This window comes from Cibotium barometz, chromosome 55 (assembly GCF_041138505.1).
Source record: "Cibotium barometz isolate CiBa-2024 chromosome 55, ASM4113850v1, whole genome shotgun sequence".
In the NCBI taxonomy this organism is placed as follows: domain Eukaryota; kingdom Viridiplantae; phylum Streptophyta; class Polypodiopsida; order Cyatheales; family Cibotiaceae; genus Cibotium; species Cibotium barometz.
The window spans coordinates 39,464,923-39,477,750 of NC_141100.1; positions in this window are offsets into that span (position 1 = coordinate 39,464,923).

Below are 12,828 nucleotides of genomic sequence, written 5' to 3' on the forward strand. Positions count from 1 at the left end.
GGTACCAGGAAAAAGAGTTCCCAGGCCCCTTAGCGGGATATTCATGTAAACATAAAACTAGTCACACCACTTACACACCCAATATGAACTTGCATTTTTCATAGATTCAACAATCTTTAAAATAATCATTTAATGAAACCATAGTGTTACTGATCATAATCCTCTAATTATCCAGTTGAATCCTAATTTCCAATTCCTTCCTTCATCAGTGTACCTATGGCATCATTGGCAACCAGAACGCTCACCACCTGTTTACCAGGGGCCTTTTCAATAGTTCCTAGCTCATAGTACCCGGCAATATAATCACATAAAAATATCCAGATGGAACCTCCGTTGAAGATCAGCAAGATCAACCAACAGATCCATATAAAAGAGTCATGGACTCATCCGTTGAGGACCAGCAAGGTCAATCAACCAGATCCATGCCCAAATTCAGAAAACAACTCTTACTCCTTGTTCCAATATTTTCCCCGACGTACTTGTGGGTATCTTTGGTGGCCCAGAGCTTGAGCATCGTATGGTCAGCACCCTCTAGGATCCTTCACAGGTCACCTAGTGTTTCACTCATAGGCCGCTTCCTTGGTCCCTCATCCACTGTACCGGAAGCTCACCATTTAACGCGAGACGTCCTCCGATGACTCTTCGTCACAGCAGTTGCAACTTTAACAGATAGGTCTCCATGACCTCATTCACAAGACGGTCAAAATGCTTCCCCAGCATTCTTGACATAAAACAATCATTTAAAAACAGATTTCACAAACAAAGATAGTTTCCTCAGCTTTGATGTATGTAAAGTAGTATTGTGTATATATTTGTGCGCTTTCTTTAATGTATGTATTGATCTGCTTTAATTTTGGCAGCCTTTAGAGCTTTGAGCCTTGTTTTCTTAGTGTTTAAGTTTTGAATTTTAGTATCTTGAATTTTAGAGTGACATGAAAAGGTTTCTTTCATATAGTCTTAATGATATAGCATTATTTTCTTAGTTTTAATTAGTGGGCTACAAGATTCTGGAATTCAATATAGTACATATGGTTTTTTTCTTGCACTAGTGTGCTACTATATATAAATGTACATATATAAATATAAATAACCAAATTTTTATGTGGGTGGAGAGTCGGCACACTTTCTCTTCTAAAAATTACACACCAAAGAATGTGCCCTCCCTTGGGAGTGTATATGTTGTTAATAATATAGATTCTAGATAGTGAAATATGTATTGTGATGTGTGTGTGTGTGTGTGTGTGTGCACGTGCTTTTTGAATACATAGAAATGTATTCCATATTTTGGTTCTCCCCTTGAGAAAATATGTATGCAAATATTTGCTCTTTTTTGTGTGATATATAAGTGTTAAGGTGTCTGTGTTGTGGGTGTAATGTTTGGATTTTCTTACTCTAGTTTTTCAAGATGGAAAGCTTTGCATTGCACTAGTGTGGTACAGTATATATACATACATATAACCAAAGGATATATGTGTGTACAACATAAATTCTACATAAAAGATAATGATAGTAATATATTGCATGACCAACATTGGGGGAGGAGGGTATATATATATATAATGGGTGGTGCAGGTGCAACAGTTGTTGAGAGAAGTCTACGTTAACAACCATAATTAGTATTGTTGATCTCACAGCCACTCACCTATAGTAGCATTATCTCTCATCATGGAAAATAAAGAAAGTTTCTACAAGAGTCATGAACCAGCAAAAGACTCGCTCGCTATCTTTGTGTGTGTTTGTGATTCAGTAGTAGTATGTATACTCATCAATGTATGCTGTGAGGGAGAGAGTACACAACCCATTTTAACCCCAGTAGTACTTCTAACCTCACCTGACGCACATCTTAGTGCCCGATTTTGACCGCCATCAGTCCCCCATATCATCTTTGGTGGAAAAAATAAAGTTTCTGCAAACATCCCGAGTCAATTGAATCGGAGACCTTCCAAAGACACACAAAAAAGAAAGAAAGAAAGAAAGAAAGAGAATTGTTACCTACGTGCCCTCATCTCCTCAATGATAACCCTGAGAGGAAAAATACGATCAAGTCTCTCTGAATCATGCAAGCAACCTATCTGCCTAATTATAGCTTGGAGAAAAAATATATAAAACGTCAAGTAATTCCTCCATGAATTTTGCTTGATATTTGTGTTTCACTATCCAAGAGCTAATCTTGACCTCCAGTATTACACCAAAGTATATTCGCCAAAGTATATTATGACCAATCATGATAGTTATTAGGTCCCACAAGGTTTCTTGGTGGATGGGGACAACTGTTGTATGGTGGTCCAAGAGCGGGGAAACCTTCTCACAAAGTCCTATTAAAGATGTTCTAGCAAGGAGAGTGGTTCAAAAGCAAGGTCTTCATGATCCTTGGGCTCTACCATGGTGCAACTTAACACAACCTTGGTGACATTAACTGTGTTAGAGGGTGGTAGATGTGTGGCATGGGATGTGAGATAGCTTTAGTGAATGAAGCCTGATTTAAGGCTTCATATAATTGGCATACATAGGTCTCTTATGTGACAAGATTTGTGACGGATGTTAGTCAATGTTCACGAAAAACTGGCCTTGGGTATATTTCAGCAAGTGAAATTTAGAAATCCCAATCAAATTTTGGGCTTGCCTTGAAGAAATCTGACAGTGACACCGAGTAGTGCTAATAACTAGCCACACTGAGAATGCTACCAATCAAGCATTGATACTTAACCCAAGAAAGTTTTCCTTAAAAAAGAACTCTTCAAAGAAATTTTGGTTAAAAACCTCTTCACAATCTCAACTTGCTAAAGTAAGCCAATGTTGGGTACAGAAGGACTAGCTGAATTTCCCAAAGATACTACCAAGACAACTGCTAAATCTAGGTGCCAAAGCCATGGAATTGCAATGTGGCAAGCAAACTCCATAATAATAACCACAAAAGTAACATTTCAAGACCAAGTATGGCAACCAAAGTCAATAACAAGGAGCACCAGTTGAATTACATCCCATACTAGTAGAAGCATAAGAATATAATCTTAAAATGGAGATAAACTCATAAGAACCTACTAGTTTTAATCATGACAACAAAAAGGAAAGAAGCAAGCAAAAACCTTCACCTAGAAAACGTGAAGACACACAAGAGCCCTCAATCTCAATCCTATAAATATACACACAAAACCCACTCCTAAAAAAGGAGAGGTACCACACAAACCTATTTGCAACAACGGGACAAAACCAAAACTGTCAAACTGAGTTGTATAAGAATTTTCATCCGCCGAAGAAGGCAAGGTGACAAGTACCTCCTCTAGTGGTAGAAGGAGATGTATAGCAATCCCTCAACATCAACTCACAAGCTAGTAGGATACCATATTTGAAGTTGCATACCTTACCACCAAGGTATCATCATGTTTGGACAAGAGGTATCACACCCTTGCTTACTACTTACTAATATCAATACTTTCACCTCTAAAAATGGTACCTTATGCGGTTGGGATGATCAACCCCTCAACATCAACTCGCAAGTTGGAAGGACACAATATTTGAAGTTACACCCCTTACCACCAAGGTATCATCATGGTTGGACAAGAGGTATCACACCCTTGCTTACTAAAATCAATACTTTCACCTCTAAATGGCACCTTATGTGGTTGGCATGATGCCTAAACAACGTTATGTGGCTAGAACATATGTAGAACACTTTTAAAACCCAAGTGTAAAGAATAATAAAATTTAAGTGATCCTACATGTTTATTTTCCACAAATTCTTGAATCTATGCACACATTTTTTGGTTTTCTTGTTTTTTTTTTAAAATGTTGCACCATTTTATTGAATTATACCCAAGATTGAGTACAATCTTGCTAGATATGGAGTGTTAGATTCAAATTGGTGAGAATAGGAGTGTTATACTATGGTTTGAGAAAATTTTTGGAGAAAAAGGGAGAAGGAAAAAGTTTTTTTCCCCACTTTTAGGGTTGTCTTTCATTTTTTTTAAAATGGTGAAAAGTGAGTGTCCTTCTTCTTCCCCTTTTTCCCCCTTTTAATCTTTCATGGAGACCTTGAAAGTATGCTCTTTACTACACATTATACTAATAAAATGAAGCCATGGATCATTCTCTTCAAGAGACAAGTATGCTCTTTACTACATATTATACCACTTTTCTTCCACCAATAAATGAAGCCATGGATCATTCTCTTCAAGAGCTAAACAAGGAGCTTCTTTCGGCCATGGAAGGAAGGTAATTTTGCACCGTTACGCCACCCATGTGTGGGGCCATGTTGAGATGCATATGAAGAGTTAGCTACTTGCTTAAATCACTTCTACATGATATGGAAACTTCTTATCTTCATGTAAGCTTCATGTTGATACCTTCAATGCTTCATTTGAGAATAATTTTGGTGATTTAGGTTTTCCTTCGAAATTAGAGTTTCTCATGCTTATATAAGTAACACCCTAACCATCTTCTACATGCTCTTCTCTTCTTATATATGCTACCTATGCTTCGTTTTTCAAAGGAATTAGGATTTTTGAGTTTTTGGGTGTTAGTTCTCTTCCTCAAGCTTCCTCTACCCTCCCATACCATTTTTATGGCAGAATGTTCATGATTTTATGGTTTCTTGAGAGGAAAAGGGTTTAGGAAATTCTCCAAGATTAAGGTTTTTAGTGAAATTTCTCAATAAATTCAATCCATAATCCTCTTTCCCATGGTCTCTTCTATTCTACCATATGTTTCTTGATCTATTTGGCCAAAGAAAAAGGGTTTTATGAGAAAATAGGGTTTAGGAATCCTCATAAACCAAGGATTTTCTACATTTCCTTGCCTTATGTTTACATTGCCTTGGAACTCTACATGCCATTAATCACGCTCACATGCTTTACAAGGTTTATTAGTAAGAAACTATGAGTAATATCAAAAATATGAGATATTTTGGGTATCCAAAAATGAGTAAATGCTCACATAAGATGAAGAGTTGAAATGTACAAGGTTTATTAGTAAAAAACTATGAGCAATATTAAAAATATGGGATATTTTGGGTATCCAAAAATATTCATAATCTGAATATTCTCTCTCTGGAATATTTTCTCTCTCTAGGCTAAAACAGTTAGAAATAAGATCTTTTATATTTCTGAAGAGGGATTTGATTACACAGGAAGATACTGGACTTCTTGAGAGGCTGGGGAGGAATCTTATAGTATGTGCGCAGGGCTACTGGCTGAGCTCCGGGGGTCAATTCTATCACATGATCTACTTCCCGAATTGGAGGCATTTCAGTTAGCTCTGCTGGGAATAGATCATCAAATTCATTTAACCATCCTGGTTCTTTAGCCTTAAGCTTTGAGTCTACTAGGTTCATTTCGACAACATAAATTTGCTGCTTCTTTCTAAGTCCTTTCAGCAACTTAGAAGCTTTTACTAACTGAAGGTCTGGGGATCCGGAAACTCCAGTTCCTTGAACTTTGTTCCCGTGAAGGTCATGGAGGGAAATGGTTCCATTGTTTAAGAGAAACATTATGAAAAACTTGATTTTATCCATTAATCGTTCATCTAGGATAAAGAATGGTTGGATTTGCTAAAGAAGAGAGGGGAATGCCTTTTTTTAATGAGGCATAACATCATTTACAATTTAGAGAAGACAAAAATCGTAAAAACCATAAAAATGAATAAAAAAAGAGAAGAATCTCCAACTTACGAAGGAATTTGAGAGCTTTCCTTTGGATTGATGGTTTGAGGGTAACTCTTGTTTGAAACAAGAGTGGCCACCAGTCTTTAGAAGAGGGAAGGTCAAAAACTAATGAATTATGAGTAAATTCACAGTTTTCTGGCTCTAGGGAGAAGCAGGGTAAGAGTGCAAAAACACTATTGAGTTTCAACAAAGGGAAAGGCTTCTATTTATAGGAAAAAGTGAGCTTCTAACCAAGCCAACTGATTCTAGAATTTTCCAGATCAGTTTGGTCAATTTTTGACCATTTTTGGGTCAGTTTTGCTCCCTTTTTGGATCTAGTTGAAACAGGAGAGAGGAGAGATAAAAATATCTCATTATTTGGGAGTTTAAAACTCATTCAAGCATGTGAAATAGGCTCCTCCTTCATGAGGGAAATTCCCCCATGCAGAGGTGTCAAAAATGCATCATTACTTCCAAATATCTCTCTTTTTAACTATTAACCTTGTCCTTAGTCAACTCTTCATCTTATGTGAGTATTTACTCATTTTTGGGGGATTTTTCTTTTATTCTTCTATTTATCTCCTTCCTACATTTGGATGAATCTTATAGGATAGGTCCATAGGAACCTTAATTTAAAATTTCGAAAAAATCTTCACCCCCTGGATAATACCTCTTGAACAGATTATACTTAATTTCTAATGCACCTTCTGGAAATCTTTTTGAACTTCTGTTTCAGGGAAACTTATTTTAATAAGATGAGAATTTTTTCCATCCGAAAATATTTAAAATCTGAATATTATCTCTCTAGAACATTTTCTCTCTCTAGGCCAAAACTGGTAGAAACAAGATCTCTTATATTTCTGAAGAGGGATTTGATTACAGGGGAAGATGCGGACATCTTGAGAGGCTGGGGAGGAATCTTACAATCCAAATACTTTAAGTGACTAATGAGGAAGGTTTGATTCTTCCCTCTTTTTTTTTGGGCATTGTGAGTGGACAAGATTGAGGGTCACCCCATAGATGTTGCTTTGGTTGTTGATAAGGTTATGGGAATTTGCTTCCTTTTTAGCACCCAAATCCACTTGTTACCCTCATAGTAGCCTTGAGCTTGCAGAAAGACGAGTTGGAATCCATCGAGAGGTAACCCGTGGTTTGGATTGATTTTTGTTGCGATGCCTCCTCATTTCCTTGACAGTAAGTTGGCGAGTGAAAAGCTTTAGGGACCCATGAGAGTAATGTTCGTGGAGTGTAAAAGGGTTAGGATGTTTTACGACTGAGACACTCCTTTTGGCCCATTCAATTTTGCATTGAGCCACTATCATCTAGGTTCGTCCAAAAATGACATGTTCTTTTAAAGTTCCCATGGGCATAAAAAATCGACACAACCAAGTGCTCGTTATCACCTTGGATGATAGTTTTAAACAAACCAAGCACTTTGGTATTTTTGGCACCACTTATCCCCTCTATTCTCATGTTATACTTTTTAAGTTGAGATTCACCCAACTGATTCCATGTAGCAAATGAGAGTAGATTGTGATTAGCACCCATGTCAAGCATAGCATTATAGAACACTTTACCATAGGGGCTAGATAATTCAATGGGTGTTCTGAGAGATGGAATGCATCCATGTTGTCGATTACCTCTCCAACATAAGCTTGTGTGGAAGGTCCAAGGTTTTCTTCTCAATGTTGTTAAAGTTTCCCTTGACTCCTATTGTTAAAGTTTTGCTTGTCTTTCCCTTGGGATTAGATCTTCTTTTGAGCGGCCTTTTCCATGGCAGCTTGTGTATCATGAGAAGCATATAAGGATTCTTTAATAAGAGGTCCATCATTTCTTAAACTTACTATACCACTAAGGAAATTGATAGTCTTAGCTCCGTTAAGAGTCTCAATATGTATAGTACCTTGTGGTGTAACTTCAAAAACCCTAAATGGTTGCTTTCAAGTGTATTTGGGATTTTTCTTTTCACTACGGATTACATAGATAAGTACAAGATCTCCTTGATTGATCTCCTTATTCTTGATATTTTGGTCAAACCACTTCTCTCTACAGTCTTTCTCTGTCAGCATGTTTTGTACTATAATTTGTCTTTCCTCTTCGAGTCATTCTAAAACAAATAATTGGTCAACCAATTCATCTCACCATCAACTACTCTTAAGCTAGGAATCATGAACTCCCGAGGCATTACTACCTCAAGTCCATACACCATTTTAAAGGGTGTGCAACTAATTGCAACTTTGTATAATATGCGATAGGTGTATAAAGCTATTGTAAGCTTAAATTCCCAGTTAGTATATCTAAAAAGATGCAAAGGAGAAAAGAGCTTGAGCTCTTGCAAGCACACACACTGTTATAATTTCATGGTGCTCATGCTAGATCAAAGATGTGGAGGAGAGAGACTCACAAAATACAAGAAAATATCTTGCTTATTAAGTTGCTCAAAATACAACTAGGCTTCTTGCTCAATACGATGCCTTCTAGCTCCACCTTTAAATAGGTGAGCTAGTGGACCATAAGTCCATTCACACACACACCCTTCTCCTCCCCTTTTACATAACCTTAGTCTCTTAATACCCCCCCCAATACCAACTATGAAAGAAAATTGGAATAGGTGGTATTGGACATAGGTTGCCTTTATAACATTAGACGTACAAGGTTAGGAATATAGGTGTGGGTACATTGAGATTTAAAATAATTTCTCAGTGGAGTTAGAGGCTGATACAAAGTTAGCCTTTGACTCTTTGTTAGGACATTTAGAAGTGATATGTCCCGTTTGTTTACACTTGTTACATTTCATTTTGTTGGGATGTTTGATCCAACAATTATTTGCCAAATGACCCACCTTTTTGCAATGGACACATCTTACTTTGATCACTTGATGTGACAAAGCTTGTTCGATATTCGATGAAGTTGTTGCATTTGAAGATTCAACTCCTCCCTTTGGCCTCTTTTCTTCATCAAGACAAGATTGAATGACTCCTTTAAGGGTGGGATTAGGTATGTTCTTCAGCCACTACATCATCTTCATCCATTCTCGCATTCACTGATGCAAGTTGAGCCATAAGGCCCTTCAACTAAGAGATGAAGGCTCCGATGCCGTCTCCCTCTTTGAGTTCCAAGCTGAAAAATTCAATTTTAAGTGAGATCTTGGAATTCTTACCACGAGCTCCATAGAGCTTATCAAGCTCATCCCATTTCTCCTTTGCAGTCAGAAGCTAGTATGAGAGCCTCATCAAGAGAGAGGCTTAAGTAGAAAGAGAGAGGCTTATGAGAATGCAACAACCCTTAACCAAGCCAAGGATGTTGCATAAAAAAGGAGATTAAGATGGTGAAGCTTATGGTTTAGCATTTAGGGTTTGTGCCCAACCATTAATTTTGATGGAGATTAGCTTCATTAGTGTCAAAGAACACTTTGTTTGGTGATAAAGATCACCATTAGTGTTTAAAAACATGATTAGTGCTTAAGAGCACATTTCTAGCATCTAATGACACTTGCATTACTGATTAGATTCACCATTAATGTTTAAGAACACTCTTAGTGTTTAGAAACACTTTGGAATGACTCCCCTTTGTTGGATTAGAAGCCTCATTAGTGTTAATCAACACTATTAGTGCTTATAAGCACACTTTGAAAAGCTTTGTGCACTTGAAGATGTTGATGGAGCTTGATGAGAATGAGGCTCATGAATACCTCATGGTGTATGCCCACCACTTCAAACTCAAAATAGGATCTGCAAAAAGCCCTCACAAGAGCACTTAAGTGATTAGAGCTAAGAGGACAGGATTAGAGCAAAAAGAAGCTTGATTTTGAAGCTTTAATGGAAGCTTCAATGGCTTTCAAGGAGAGTAGCCTGGTTTTTCTACTGTAGCGAACGCATCAGGCCGCCATTAGGGCTAAGATTCGGGCTGTAGGTAGTTGAGACTATGGGCTTCAAAAGCCCTAATCTCTCATAGCCTGTAATCACTTGCAGACATCGAATGCGTGTACGACATCGACGGTAGCTAGAAAATTGTGCCGGCTTGCTCAGACGACAATGCTACGGCAGAGAAGGGGTCACTTGTGTGATGAGCTGTACGATCTTGAGCGCCCGAACGTCCTCTTCAAGTTTTTAGTTGAAAGCTCCATGAGTGCTTGCCTCCACGAGTTGCTGGAGCTGCTCCACTTGCAGGAGGTTCAGCTCCACAAAGAAAAATAATAATAGAGTTGACCTATTCTACACCACAAAAGTGACCTAAGCAACCAAAGCTCTAGATACCATGTTATAATTTCATGCTAGATCAAAGATGTGCAGGAGAGAGACTCACAAAATACAAGAAAATATCTATACAATGCCTTCTAGATCTTCTATCTGAGATACTACCAACCCAATCAGCATCTGTGTACCCATGTACACATATCTCTGTCCCAATTTCATAAAATAGTCCACAATGCAAAGTAGACCTCACATACCTCAGTATGCGTCTCAATGCATCCAAATGCAGCTTTCGAGGAGCCTGCATAAACTGACTCACCAACCCAACAACATAGCTCAAATCTGGCCTGGTGATTGTCATGTAGATCAAGCTTCCTACTATGCACCTATACAAAGTAGGATCCTCCAAAATCTCTCCTCAATCTGCACTCAACTTGCCATTCTAATCCAAGTATGGTATGATAGGCTTATAGCCTCTCATACCATACTTGGACAACATGTCCAAGCCATACTGTCTCTGCAGTAATCCAATACCATGTGGTGACATAATCACCTCAATGCCCAAGAAATATCTGAGCTCCCCCAAATCCTTTGTAAGATCCCTGACCCCACTGCGCAACGAATTTGGGGGTGCTAGCAGCGGAAGTAGCACTTCTTGCACGGGGCAGGGTCCCACAGTCGGGGCCTCGCCCACGGATATCTAGACAAGAGACTAATCCATCGGTTCTTCCAAAACCAAACTCGAAAAAACTTCCCTTGCCTGAAAAGCACGAGTGATTCCTCCAGGATAACTTTTCTCTAGCGTAGTCAAAAGCCTGAACTAACTGAACTGATCTGACCGAACCCGTAAGTCCCATAATCAAATCAGGGAAAAGATTGTACTTGGATCATAGAGACCAACGCTTTTTTCCTCATTGAGAGGCACAACTGTTGATTCTTTTCCATAGAATAGTTTTTATCCAAGATTTACCTCATCTATCGTACTATACAGAAATTGAGAGATCCATCAGTCCAGCCTAACCCCATCGAGTCCCATGGGTTAGCCAACTGCCCAACCACTGTAGTGATGGGATCCAATTAGGAATTTTGATAGGTTTTGTCCCGGGTACCAGGGAAAAGAGTTCCCAGGCCCCTTAGCGGGATATTCATGTAAACATAAAACTAGTCACACCACTTACACACCCAATATGAACTTGCATTTTTCATAGATTCAACAATCTTTAAAATAATCATTTAATGAAACCATAGTGTTACTGATCATAATCCTCTAATTATCCAGTTGAATCCTAATTTCCAATTCCTTCCTTCATCAGTGTACCTATGGCATCATTGGCAACCAGAACGCTCACCACCTGTTTACCAAGGGCCTTTTCAATAGTTCCTAGCTCATAGTACCCGGCAATATAATCACATAAAAATATCCAGATGGAATCTCCGTTGAAGATCAGCAAGATCAACCAACAGATCCATATAAAAGAGTCATGGACTCATCCGTTGAGGACCAGCAAGGTCAATCAACCAGATCCATGCCCAAATTCAGAAAACAACTCTTACTCCTTGTTCCAATATCTTCCCCGACGTACTTGTGGGTATCTTTGGTGGCCCAGAGCTTGAGCACCGTATGGTCAGCACCCTCTAGGATCCTTCACAGGTCACCTAGTGTTTCACTCATAGGCCGCTTCCTTGGTCCCTCATCCACTGTACCGGAAGCTCACCATTTAACGCGAGACGTCCTCCGATGACTCTTCGTCACAGCAGTTGCAACTTTAACAGATAGGTCTCCATGACCTCATTCACAAGACGGTCAAAATGCTTCCCCAGCATTCTTGACATAAAACAATCATTTAAAAACAGATTTCACAAACAAAGATAGTTTCCTCAGCTTTGATGTATGTAAAGTAGTATTGTGTATATATTTGTGCGCTTTCTTTAATGTATGTATTGATCTGCTTTAATTTTGGCAGCCTTTAGAGCTTTGAGCCTTGTTTTCTTAGTGTTTAAGTTTTGAATTTTAGTATCTTGAATTTTAGAGTGACATGAAAAGGTTTCTTTCATATAGTCTTAATGACATAGCATTATTTTCTTAGTTTTAATTAGTGGGCTACAAGATTCTGGAATTCAATATAGTACATATGGTTTTTTTCTTGCACTAGTGTGCTACTATATATAAATGTACATATATAAATATAAATAACCAAATTTTTATGTGGGTGGAGAGTCGGCACACTTTCTCTTCTAAAAATTACACACCAAAGAATGTGCCCTCCCTTGGGAGTGTATATGTTGTTAATAATATAGATTCTAGATAGTGAAATATGTATTGTGATAATTGTGTGTGTGTGTGTGTGTGTGTGTGTGTGTGTGTGTGTGTGTGTGTGTGTGTGTGCACGTGCTTTTTGAATACATAGAAATGTATTCCATATTTTGGTTCTCCCCTTGAGAAAATATGTATGCAAATATTTGCTCTTTTTTGTGTGATATATAAGTGTTAAGGTGTCTGTGTTGTGTGTGTAATGTTTGGATTTTCTTACTCTAGTTTTTCAAGATGGAAAGCATTGCACTAGTGTGGTACAGTATATATACATACATATAACCAAAGGATATATGTGTGTACAACATAAATTCTACATAAAAGATAATGATAGTAATATATTGCATAACCAACATTGGGGGAGGAGGGTATATATATATATAATGGGTGGTGCAGGTGCAACAGTTGTTGAGAGAAGTCTACGTTAACAACCATAATTAGTATTGTTGATCTCACAGCCACTCACCTATAGTAGCATTATCTCTCATCATGGAAAATAAAGAAAGTTTCTACAAGAGTCATGAACCAGCAAAAGACTTGCTCGCTATCTTTGTGTGTGTTTGTGATTCAGTAGTAGTATGTATACTCATCAATGTATGCTGTGAGGGAGAGAGTACACAACCCATTTTAACCCCAGTAGTACTTCTAACCTCACCTGACGCACATCTTAGTGCCTGATTTTGACC